Here is an 11,188-nt window from a genome sequence, read left to right on the forward strand (position 1 = left end):
AAATCTACTGCCATAGAAAGTTCATCCTCTGGCTATTCCAGGTTCTACATCAGTGGCACACACTTTCAGCTCACCAAAAGCCCAAATGTCTGATTTGCTGCTGAATTTGCTGTACAAAAGAACCTCTGGAGGGGACCACCAGACTGGAAATTTGGATCCCATGGAGCTAATGTAGTCATCATCCAAGATGTACCTGTGTAGACAGATTTTGGTTTTGCTAGTTTATATGTTGCCTTACAGGATCTTGTGCTTCCTAAAAGCCTAAGAGCTCCTCAAGATGAACATTCATTCCAATTTGTGTGCACAAAGCTTCTGTGGAGATTAAACAATGTTTGCTCTTTACTGAGCAATGCACATCCATTCTTACTTGTTTGCAGGAAGGTTATACAAGAACGTGCATTCATCCTGATTTGTTTGCATGGAAATTATATGTATATTCCCATCAGTCAAACATTATCCTATCCTTTTAAGTGCCTTCCCCCAAGACTCTTAAGCAGAAAAGGTTGCCTTCAGATTATCAGTATGTTGTTGGACACATTCACTCACATAGAGGAAATTTAAGTTTGTATAACAGAAGTGCTCTGTCACTCTGGTACAACACATCCACTTTGAAAAAATAAACTGACTTCTGTGGCTAGGAGACTCCAAGAAGGCTGGCCAGTAGGAAATGTGACCTTTGGGTTGAAAAGGATTGCCCAATCTCCAGGGCTGACTTCTAGATACTATAGATCTTTGAAAGAGTGGTTATTACAACCTTTGAAGGAAGTCTGCAATGAAATTCTGGAAGGGAAAAGGGCACCAGAGTCGTGGAAAGAGGCGTATATCACACTTATACCGAAAACAGAGACTGAAATGACTCAGCTTAAGAACTACCGCCCTATATTGTTACTAAATGTGGATTACAAAATTTTGCTGACATTTTGGCCAAGAGATTGAAAAAAGTATTGATGGAAGAGATTAATAAAGACCAAGCGGGCTTTCTCCCGGGAAGACATTTGTCTGATAATTTGAGGAACATAATTGATATCTTGGAAAAATTAGAAGTGAATATAAACACTAAAGCAGTTCTGATATTTGTGGACGCGGAGAAAGCTTTTGACAATATCTCTTGGAGTTTTATGAAAAAGAACCTACAGGGGGTGGGGGTAGGCCAAGGTTTTGAAAATGGTATAGGTGCAATATACTCTGAACAAAAGGCTAAATTAATTGTAAATAATGTGGTGACGGAAGAATTTAAGATAGAAAAAGGGACACGACAGGGGTGCCCAATTTCCCCATTGCTTTTTATATCGGTCCTGGAGGTTCTGCTGAACATGATCAGAAGAGACCGGTTGGTCAAAGGTATACAGGTCGGAGCCAAACAGTACAAACTGAGAGCATTTGCAGATGACTTAGTATTGACGTTACAGGAGCCAGAATCTAGTACTAAAAGGGTTTTAGAACTAATTCAAGAATTTGGTCAAGTGGCAGGATTTAAACTGAACAAGTTAAAAACTAAGGTTTTAGAGAAAAATTTAACATCGATTGAAAGAGAGAGGTTTCAGAATGAGACAGGTCTGACTGTGGTTAAGAAAGTGAAATACCTGGGGATTAACATGACAGCTAAAAATGGGAACTTATTTAAAGATAATTATGAAAAATGCTGGACGGAAGTGAAAAAAGATTTAGAAATTTGGTCAAATTTGAAGCTTTCCTTCTTGGGTCGAATTGCAGCTATAAAGATGAATGTATTGCCTAGAATGTTGTTTTTGTTTCAAACATTGCAAATTGTGGACAAGATGGACTGTTTCAAGAAGTGGCAGAAAGATATTTCTAGATTTGTCTGGCAGGGCAAGAAGCCCAGAATAAAATTCAAGATATTAACTGATGCAAAGGAAAGGGGTGGATTTGCCCTGCCAGACTTTAAACTCTACTATGAATCAGCAGCATTCTGCTGGTTGAAAGACTGGCTGCTCCTTGAGAACACAGACATTTTGGATTTAGAAGGTTTTAACAATGTTTTTGGGTGGCATGCATATTTGTGGTACGACAAGGTTAAAGCACATAAAGCATTTAAAAACCATATTGTCAGGAAAGCATTGTTCAATGTTTGGATAAGATATAAGGACTTATTGGAAAATAAAACCCCAAGGTGGCTGTCACCAATGGAAGCAAAAGCCCAGAAAAAGCTCAATATGGAGGCCAAATGGCCGAAATATTGGGAAATTTTGGAACAAGAGGGAGATAGACTGAAACTGCAGAGTTTTGAGAAACTAAAAAACGAAGTGTGAGATTGGCTTTATTATTATCAGATAATGGAGGCATATAATTTGGACAAGAAAATTGGCTTCCAGGTGGAAAAATCAAAATTAGAAACAGAATTGTTAGAACCCAAAACTGAGATTTTGTCAAAGATGTATAACTTGCTGTTGAAATGGAACACTCAGGATGAAACGGTTAAATCTGCTATGATAAAATGGGCACAAGATGTTGGACAAAAATATTATGTTTGCTGACTGGGAACAGTTGTGGACCACAGGTATGAAATTTACGGCATGTAATGCCTTAAGAGAGAATATTATGAAAATGATATACAGGTGGTACATGACCCCAGTCAAGCTTGCAAAAAATTATCATTTGCCCGATAATAAATGTTGGAAATGTAAAGAAACTGAAGGTACATTCTTTCACCTTTTGTGGACGTGCCCAAGGATCAAGGCTTTCTGGGAAATGATCTATAATGAAATGAAAAAGGTATTTAAATATACCTTTCTGAAGAAACCAGAGGCCTTCCTTCTGGGCATTGTCGGCCAATTGGTGTCAAAGAAGGATAGAACTTTTTTTATGTACGCTACAACAGCAGCAAGAATACTTATTGCAAAGTATTGGAAGACACAAGATCTACCCACTTTGGAAGAATGGCAGACGAAGGTGATGGACTATATGGGATTGGCAGAAATGACTGGCAGAATCCGAGACCAGGGAGAAGAGTCGGTGGAAGAAGATTGGAAGAAATTTAAAGACTACCTACAGAAATATTGTAAAATTAATGAATCTTAGAATGATGTTGGATAGAAATTAAGTGGTTTCCAGCTGTAATGCTTTAAGAGAATACGAAAAAAAGGGTTAGAAACAGGTAAAAATTTAATGGTAAGGATTTGCTGAACCAACAATCTGAAGTGGAATACAAAAAAGGGAGGTATGAGGAGGTCCAGGAAACAACCTAAAGGAAAATAAGCAATGGAAAATCTGTGTGTTTTTAATTATTTTTATCTTGTATTTTTGTTACTTTTTTCATTTTTATTGTATTACTATAAAAAAATCTTAATAAATATTCTATAAAAAAAAGAAAAGGATTGCCCTTCCCTGCTATACACTTGCCTAGGAGTAAGCGCTACTAAACTCAAATGCAGCTTCTGAGTTAATGGGATTGCACTGCAAACCATTCCAAATGCTTCCTTGAAAAGACATATCCGTGCTTTCTGTCAAAACCATTAGAACTGTTGTGTTTTCTCATATGCAAGTTTGTGCACTTAAACAACTAAGGCTCCTATGAGGTAGGTGGGCACCTCCTGCTTCTCAGTAAGCCTTCTTCATGGCTGGCGAGAGACCAGCCTGCCCTCCCTCCCACCATTGTCCAGAGAAGGAGCAGCAGCTCCAATGCTAGCTTCCCTCTTCCCTCCTCATTTATTTTTCCTTTGTATCGTGTCAGATTGGGGGCTTCTGGGCAGGGCTGTCTTCTATTTTAATGTATGTGCCATGCTTAGGAAACATTAAGCACTTTATGTCTTAAATAATAATAACCGACTGAGAGTTGTTTAATCAGGTAACAAACCTAGAATAAAAAGAGGTAGTCCGAAATGGTAGCTGCAGTGAAGGATGCAAACAAAGAGGCTGAGGAGGAACAATAGAATGGCAGTCATAATGAGAAAGACAGCAAAGGAAATAAGAAAAAAGGCATATACAAAGTTAAACAAAGAAAAAGCTAAGCAACCTCAGCTCCCTACACAAGCGTATGCACACAAACTAACCTGGAGAGACTTTGACAACACCTCATTCACTGATCAAACAGTTGCGAGCAGTCTGTGGCAGAGATATAAGGAATATGGTCTCAACATACTTTAGCTGGGTAGCTACCAGAGCAGGAATAAAATACAACAACAGTAACTTATAAAATACAGTTCTTACAAATGCAATAAGAAAACAAAATGCAGCAGGAAGACCTCCTTTCTAGCAGAGAAAAAGCACAAAACCCAGGGCCATTGCTCAGTGGTAGAGCACCTGCTTTGTATGCAGAAGGACTCAGGATCAGTCCCCAGCACCTCCAGGTAGAGCAGGGCATGTTCCCCACCTGAAACACTGGAGAGCTGCTGCCAATCAGTGTAGAGCTGCATGGACCAGTGGTCTGAGTGGGTAAAATGAAGTTTCCTGTGTTCCACTTTTCCAATCAGCACCAGAGATGATAAAATAAGACTTGGTTCACAGCACTGAGAGGCCAGATTTTTTTTTAAAAAAAACAACAACATTCTGTTCAAAATGTGAGGAAAAGAGCTCAAGCAACAAACAAGGCACTCTTCTCTGGGGAAGCTATTCCATAGCCAAGGTGCTACTAACAAGGAGGTCGTCTCCCTATTAGCCCCCCCCCCCCAATTTACTTCACATGGCAGGGGTATATGGAGCAGTTGAAAAGCAATCACCTACCAGGTCTCTGTGCAGGAACTGCTTGGATTCCAAATACCCCATGGCCTTGCAGACATCCTTGCACATCTCTAGAAGCTCCGTGCCCTGGAGGGACCGCCGAGTGTCCCGCAGGTAAGTCAAGAGGCAACCTTTGGAGAGGTACTCGGTGACAATCAGTATTGGCCTCTCCTTCGTGCAGACTCCAAATAGCTGCATTAGCTTCTCGTGTGAGAGGTTCCTGAAGTGAGAAAACATCATAAGAACATAAGAAGAGGCTTGCTGGATTGGGCCAAAGGCTCATCTAGTCCAGCATCCTGACCAACAGGATGTCTCTGGGAAGCCCTAAAAGTAGGATTTGAGTACAACAGCACTCTTCCCACTTGTGATTCCCAGTAACTTGGTGGTAGAATGGAGAGCTGCCTTTTGAGATTCTCCACAGTACTCTAGGGGAAGAAAATTCATCATTGGTCCATTTATACCTCAGAATTGACTACAAAGACTGGCAGTGGCTCTAAATAATTTGAGACAGGTGTCTCTGTTAGCTCTGCTTGGGAGTTGCCAAGGGGGTCTTCTGCCATGAAAGCAAATATTCTGTCACTGGGCTATGGACCTTCCCATTTTCCATTATTATTATTCTCCACAAGAGAATATATTCTCCAGTCCGTGTTGAATCCACTCCCATATGCAAGTCCTTTGTGGTCCTGATGGTCTTCTGTCTGAGACCATCAAGGTTGTCATGCCAACTGGGTAGGACTCCCGAGTATGTGTTGGTATACTTAAGGGATTATTGCCATCCTGTATCAAACCACCCCCCTTTGATAGTCCTTCCCTCATGGAGCAGAATAAAAGTGGTCCGGTGCAAATCTAATGTACGGTTGATTTACTATGATTTTATAACAGAAACCCTTCAGAAGTTTAAAGCACTTTCACTTGTCGGAAGCACCTTGATACATTTTGATTGGATTAGTCACGGTCAATTAAATCCAGAAATATTGTATTAACAGCTGTCAAAACCATTGAGAAATAGGTGCAGTCCCTGCAGTCCCTGCATAACTGCCACAAGGGGCGCTATTCAATAATGCTAATTGGCTGAAGCTTTAGCCCATTCACCTAAGTTCAGGGAACCGGTCAACCCAGTCAAAGTATAGGAAAAGGGGTTTTATAGAAGCGAGTTGTCAATTCAAGCGCTTCCTTACTTACGGAAGGCTTTTGGGGGATGCCTCTCTAAAAGGGACATCCCGGGGGTCGGGAGTGGGGAAGACGGGGTGTGTGTGCTTGTGCAGAACTGGATGGGGGGGTTCCTGCTACACTTTGATGTAGTTTAATCTTTAGATAGATCTTAGGGGCCAGGAAGAGAGTTCACAAGAAGATGGAAAATACTCTTCCCTTCCGTCCTCTCCTGTTTACTCCTGTTTATGACCTTCCTAAAAGCTTTTCTCTTCCCTTCCTCTTTTATTTACTCTGAATTGCATATGCATGCTCAAGTAGGAAATTAGCTCTTTGTAGTTTTAACTTTAACTTTGTTAAAGTTTTTTTTTGAAATGCTCAGAGGAAATCTGATTGGTTCTTATGAACACTGTGTAAAAAGTTCTTTTGTGAATAAAACGACCTGGGCCGGAGGGTGGACAGGAATTCACTGGGCAATAATTTTTTACTTTTTGAATGTTGTCTAGATTTCTACAATTGATTTAGGGTATTTTTGCACTGCTGAATCAGGAAATGGCATCCGTTTCTCTCCATCAGGTCAAGTTTACTGTAAACTGAATGGTGGGCATTGATAAAGGTAAGTACACGTAAATTGCATGTTGCTTCACCATTTTTCAGACTTCAGGGCTTGAACTTCCGTTTCTTGGAACTCCTGGAATGCTCAGCAGCAGGGAGGTCTCTCTTCAGAGTCCAACAGTAGTCAGCCATCATGACTGCATCCCAGTGACCCTGATACCTGGTCTCCATCTCTTTCATGTCCTGATGGAATCTCTCCCCCTGCTCGTCACTCATTGAACCCAGGTTCTCAGGAAACTGGTCCATATGTGAAAATAGGTAGTGCATCTTGACGCTCATGTTGCAGCCCAGGTTTCTGAAAGCAGTCAGCATGTTGTTGACAAGTTCTGCGTAGTTTCTGGCCTTATTGTTGCCAAGAAAGTTCTTCACTACCAGAACAAATGCCTTCCACGCTTCCAGTTCCACTTCGTTCATTGAGCTTCCGAACTCTGGATCTCTGATGAGCTGATGGATCTGAGGACCGTCAAAGATGCCAGCCTTCAACTTCTCCATGGTCAATCCTGGAAAAGCCTGGCACAACTTCCGGGGTGGCGCCATTGGAAAATGGCTGATTCCCCTTAAACGGAGGGGACTGGCTCCGCAGAAACTGGGGTTCTTACCGCTACGGCGCAGCAGGGACCCTTAAAAACCACAGGCGGGTGAAGCCTGTGGCCGTGGGACTCGGCGGGCACCTTTTTGCGCCCCCCCCAATCGGCAAAGGAGCCCAGTTTTGGGTCCCGGAGCTGAGCGGGGAAGTGGCGCTGTGCTGTGAGTCGTCTGCTCGTTCCGTGGAGCGAAGCCACTAAGCCGTTGCCGGAGAACGCTGCCTTCTTCCTTGAAAATTGACACCAAGATCAACGATCCGTGAGTAGGTTAATTTGGCAATTAAAGGAACTGATTTGAAGAATTTGGCACCGAAGGCGGAGAGCTATAAAAAGGAAGTCTGCCTCCCGTTTTTGTAAAGAAGTAAAGCAATGAATCTGTAAGCAGGAATTTTAAAGGACGTCTTTAAGTTTACAATCCGAACATCAAACAAGCATCAGCGCCCCTCTGATGCAGGGGGAGGAGGGGGGAAAGATTTGAACAGTTTTTCCCTGTAAAAAGAGAGAGAGAAAGCAGCTAAATCCACTGCTCAAACCCCTGAGACCGGTTGCTGTGAACTGTAAATAATATTGCTTTGGGACGTGTGTTGTCGCTGAAAGTACTTCTTCCTTGCAACAGTTAACTCTGGTTAACTTCTTCCTTGCAACAGTTAACTCTGCAACAGTTAACTGACTGGTTTCTCCTGATTTTAAAGTATCATTTAACAAACAAATTGAAACAAAAAACGTTGTCCTTTAGAGACTGGGGGATGAAATGGAAAGTAAGTGACTTTAAAAACATTATTGACTGTTGTTAACATTGTGTCCCCCTAGAGGAACTTTGAATTTGCTGCAACTGCAGCTGGATTAAGGGAATTTTCCATTTCAAAACAAGTTTAGTCTCTGAGAGTGTGACTGACCTTGACAGACTCAGACTCTGACTCTGACTTTGGATGTGTGACTGACCTTGGTTGTTGTTGTTGTTGTTTTTTGGGGGGGAGGTTATGGCTGATGGGAAAGACAAATTAGAGTCTCAACAAGCTACCAGATCTGGGAAAGTATTACGTACAGATATTGGGCTGCAAAGGAGAGGCTCGGTACCCAGCTCTTCTGGCTTGCCAATAACATCCCCATTAGCACAACCTAAGCCTAAAGGTATGGCTGCTGCTGATGCCTTGGCTCAGGCTCTGAGTAAAATAAATGAGTCTTTGGACAAAATAAGTAGGCAACTTGCCGAGGCATCAAATAAAATCGACCAGAACACCATAAGTATTAATCAAAACACCACAAGCATCAATAGTTTGGGTCAGAAAGTAAACACTAATACTGAGACTATCCAGAGATTAGTTCCGGAATCATCTTCAATACGAAAGACAGCTGATGAGGCAAAAGAAATTGCAACCTATACAGCCACTGTGGTAGAAGAGAAGATACTATCAATATGTAGAAAACTACAGGATCACAAATCAACTCTTTCTATGATTGAACTGAGAGAGAAACAGACAAATCTGAGGATCAGGGCGGTCCCTGAATTGGAGAAAGATAATTTGATTGAATTCCTTACAAAGGAATTTGCAGACTTTTGGAATCCAGAATTAGAAAAGGACAGTTTCAAGATAGTGAGTGCTTTCAGACTTGGGAAAGGAGGGAGAAAGAACAAAGTAAGAGACGGTCTGATCACCCTTCGAACGAAAGAGGAGAGAGATAAAATTTTGAGTCTACACTTTCAGAAAACCCTGGTAATACATCAGTCAAGAGTCGAGATATTCAAGGACATTCCGAAACATCTTTTGGACCTTAGGTCCAATTATAAAGATTTGACCGCACTGCTGAGAAGTAACGGAATTCTCTTTAGGTGGGAATTACCTCAAGGCCTGTCTTTCAGTTATAAAGGCAAGAAGATAAGAATAAAATCAGAGGACGACAAAACCAAATTTTGGAGAGACCACGGAGAAGACCTGCCGAAGAAAGCTGAAGGAGAGTTAAGAACACTTGTAAGTGAAACCTTGGACATACCAGATCTCCCTCCTGGATTAAAAGAGCGTTTGAAGAAGGTGATACCACCAACAGAACAGGAACAGGCACTGGGTGCAGTTGGAAGAGAAGCATAGCATCTACATCATGGCTCTGTAACTATTAAGTTGGAATTGTAATGGTCTGAACTCCCCGAAGAAGAGGAGATCTGTGTTTCATTTATTAAAAAAGGAGCAATTGGACTTGATTTGTCTACAAGAAACTCATATAACAAGATTACACAGGAAATTATTGGTTAACAAAAGACTTGGTCAGGAGTTTATTTCATCGGATAAAGTGAAAAGAGGAGTTGTTATTTATGCAAAAAAAAGATTGCATCTGAAATTTATATTCAAAGATGACCAAGGAAGAATTGTGGCAGTGGAAGTTCAAATACAGGGAGAGAAATTCTTGATAGTAGGTGTTTATGCTCCAAATGAGGGGAAGTTTGAATTTTTTAAAAAGTTGCATGAGACCCTGATGGACTATATGGATTGCAATGTAGTTTTGCTGGGAGACATGAATGGAGTGGTATCTACACATATGGATAAGGCACAAAAACAGGTAGTCACCAAGGATGGTAGACTACCGAAAACTTTTTTTGAGATGACAGACAACTTGGATTTAGTGGACATTTGGAGAATAAAGAACCCCTTGGCTAAAGAGGGAACCTTCTTTTCTGAAGACAAAATGACATGGACTAGAATTGACCAAATATGGGTAACTAGAGGAATGGCACCAAAGACTAGGACAGTGGAAATCTGCCCTAAAACCTGTTCCGACCATAATGCTGTCAAGATGGAGATGAAATTAATATCAACTGGCTCCTTCAGATGGAGGATGAATGACACCTTGTTTAGAGATGAAGAAGTTTTAAAGAAGGCCCAAAAAACCTTGAGAGACTATTTTGAGATAAATATGAATACTGATGTGGAAAAAAGAGTAATCTGGGATGCTAGTAAGGCGGTTATGAGAGGGTTCTTCATACAACACAATGCATTAAAAAAGAGAATCCAGAATGAGAAGAGGGGAAAAAAATTTGGAGAAAATAAAGGAAGGTGAAAAAAAATGAGAGCAAAACCCAAGTCGCAGGAGATTGTGAGAGAAATATAGTTATACCAAGTGGAACTCATGAAAATGATGAATCAAGAGATTGAATGGAAAATCAAACAAATGAGACAAAAGACATTTGAGTCAGCTAACAAGTGTGGGAAACTCTTGGCTTGGCAAATGAAAAAAAGACAAAAACAAAATACAATCACAAACTTAGAAGTGGAAGGAAGGAATATATAGAACCCAGCTGAGATCAGAAATTGTTTCCAGAGGTATTTTAAACAACTATATACACAAGGGCCACAGAGAGAAAATGATTTAGACCAATTTTTGAAGAAAAATGGACTACAAAAAATCTCTCAAGAAAACAAATTAATGTTGAGTGACAAAATAACTGAACAGGAGATAGAAGGTGCCATCCAGAATATGCAATTGGGTAAATCTCCAGGACCGGATGGATTGACTTCCAGATACTACAGATCTTTGAAGGAATGGCTAGTGCAACCTTTGAAAGAAGTTTGTAACAAGATAATGCAGGGGAAAGTGGCACCAGAGTCGTGGAAGGAAGCATATATCACACTGCCTCCAACCAGGCTTCGTCATTTCCCTGTAGCTTTTCCTCTGGCTGCACTGCTCCTTTCACTGTTGCTGAGGCTGCAGTGTGCTTTTGGAGCCTCTGGGGACACTCTTTGGCCATGTGCTGTGCACTGTCGCAGATGTAGCACTTCCTGGTTCCTCTAGGAGGCTGCGCCTTGACTGCTCCTGGTGTTTGGGCTCTGGTTGCTGTCTGAGCCCTGGCACCGCCTATCTCCATCGGCTCTTCTCCCCCTCCCAGTGGAGGCGTGGACTGGGCTCGCGCTGGCTCTCTGGACAGGAAAGGGGGTGTTCTGGCTGTTGTGCGCCCCATACGTCCCTCATCCCTGTTCCAGGGGCGTTCTTCCAGGCGCACCCCTATCTGCAGCGCTTTTTGGACAACCTCTGCAGTGCTTTTGGGCCTCTCCCCCCTCGCCAGCTCATCTTTCACGGCTCCATTCAGCCCCTCCCAGAACAGATCTGACGGCAGCGGAGTCCTTCTCCCAGCCCAGCACATTTACTAACGCAAAAAAGCGGGAGTGATATTG

The sequence above is a fragment of the Podarcis melisellensis genome (genome assembly GCF_964234715.1).
Source record: "Podarcis melisellensis genome assembly, chromosome: W".
Classification (NCBI taxonomy): Eukaryota; Metazoa; Chordata; class Lepidosauria; order Squamata; family Lacertidae; genus Podarcis; species Podarcis melisellensis.